The following is a 2486-nucleotide window of genomic DNA, read 5'->3' as shown; positions in this document are numbered from 1 at the left end:
AAATAACATTTTTATTAACTGAAATAAAAATGACTACATTCTTCTAGCAAGTTTCCTGAAAATCGGGTCATGGTGTAAATCAACTGAACTGAAAACATAACCTCCGTCACACAGGTAATAATAATAAACCCCCAATTTATACATCATATCATTTTGCATTTTTTATTTGCCATTGGGGTGATAGAGGGGAGCCCAGGGTTCCCCAAAAGCGCCACGTGTCACTGTGTGGTGCAACATGCCCTGGACACAACACATTACAGCCTGTGTTTTTACATTATAAGAGTCATTCTTAATTAGGGTCCTGTCATGTCCATGGGTTGTATTGTATAATTTTTAGGCTACTGAATATTGTCTTCAAGACAATGAATCCTTTCATGTTGGTGCATATGTGAATTCATTTTATTAAAAAAAGTAACCTGCTCCATATTTTTTCTAGGAGAATGCACATGCTATACTGAAATTAGCTTTTTTGTGTGGTCCAATTTGCGATGTCACGTTTGGCCTTTCCATTTACACTAGAGACCTAGTTTGCATATTATTTAACCTGTATTTGTTTTAAGATATGATTTACAACAAGAAAAGGTGTTAATAAACCGTATTTGACTTATGCATATGGATGGATTATTCACTTTGTATGTGTTGAGAAAGCTTTTATGTGTCTTGAGAAATCTTGTAACTGTGTTTACCCATGACAGAAAAAAACCAATACATTAGCAATGTTCTCAAAGTCACAAATCCAAGTCAGTGATTTTCCCATCTTCAGTGGCAGACATTTAAAACCAGTTTGGTAAATTTCTACTTCTCCTCTTGAATAGTTAATAAATATTACGTCCTGCACATAGAGTAGATATTTCTCGTCAACCTTGTTATCAACACAACTTTTGTGTACTATGTAGATTTCGATTTATTTTTTTTTTTTTAAAAAGGTACGAAAATGTATAAAAACATGAGTGATAAGATACGTGCTGTCAGCTAGCTAAAGCTACAGTACAAAAAGCCTAAATGAGAGAAATGTCAACCGTGTTAACCCCAAGTGTAACACGGTTGGTCAAGTGAAGGCAGGGTTTATTGTCATAGCTTTTGTCATTTGATTGATGTAGTTAGTTAACATTTATTCATATGTTATACAAAGGATTACTTGGTAAAAAAACAAACAGGAGTTTATATAGAAAACGATAAGTAAGGTCTGGTAAAAACCTGTGATTTCACCTGAGACTTTAGAGAGATTAACTTAACCGCTCTCAACACTATGAAGTCATTACATGCATGTTAAAATTAAAAAAAAAAAATCTAGCTTTAGCTTAGCAATTTATGAATTTAGACATGTGGGGGTATATAGGCTATCCCAACTTAATTTTTAGCAAAAAAAGCCACTGATTTCTTCACTTCTTGTTGACATGAATGTACCCAATACAGATGACTCATAAGTGAAACGTCTGATTCCTGGTCTGAATGCTTTCTCCATCACTGTAAATGTGAGCATTTTCCTTGCTGGGGCCATGGGTAGTAATTATACCATCCAGATACAATAGGGGCGGTATTTATCTAAAGTATTGACAATCCCGTTAAAAATAATAATAGTGAAATGACAAAACCTTCGCTTCCTGAAAAGTATGTAGAAGTAGGTCCAAACGCCAGACACGTTAAGGTCAAGCGGGAGGGAAACGTAGTGTTTTTCTCATTTTAATAGACAATGGCAGTGTTACAGACATGGTTCACTAATTTGCTACCATAGATGGCAGCAATTGCTATTTTGTTGCCGGCTGCAATAAAATCCCAAAGAAGAAGAAGAAAGTAGAATGAGTGAACAGAGAAGAACCTCTCGCTTCGCCCAGCAGGCTATATGTGTTATTCTGCTATCACCGAGCGGGTGACTGAGAAATACCATTTTTATAACATAATTAACTACTACAATTTAAAGATAGCTACGGCTTTATTGTTTGCGAATGAGTCGGGTACCATGGATACGGTCGCAGGTCACCAACCTGTCCTCGGCTGGGGCAGGGAGCAGATGCGCACTATGGCTGTTTTGTCCTGGGCAGAACATCTAGGAGCTACGGCTATACCCGCCCGAGTAGAGCAACCTTCCCGGGATGGCTAGATAGGCAACACCGCGGTTCTGCGGCACTTTCTGCCGCGCATACTAAACATAACAAATAAGATTCCCGGTTGTATTAAATAACTACCCGCATCTTTTATTTTGTGTTTTCTCTCACAGCATGCCCCTTGTCTTTCTCGTCCAAATTGTGCGTACTTAGTACCGAGAGCACCTCCGTGTTCGGTGGGCCCAACATTCACCAATACACGTTTTTATTGACAGAGCTTTGATAGTAGTACACCTGTCGGAAGGTGAGTGCAGCCCGTGTCGTGAAAGAATGAAAATAAGTGTCTGAGTGTCTCAGTGGACTTTGCTATAGGCTCCTCCCCTTGATTCAACTTTGGTGTTTTGGTGAATCTGGTTTGCTTTCTATTTCACAGGATAATTG

Source organism: Etheostoma spectabile, chromosome 1 (genome assembly GCF_008692095.1).
Source record: "Etheostoma spectabile isolate EspeVRDwgs_2016 chromosome 1, UIUC_Espe_1.0, whole genome shotgun sequence".
NCBI lineage: Eukaryota > Metazoa > Chordata > Actinopteri > Perciformes > Percidae > Etheostoma > Etheostoma spectabile.
This window is presented reverse-complemented; position numbering follows the sequence as displayed.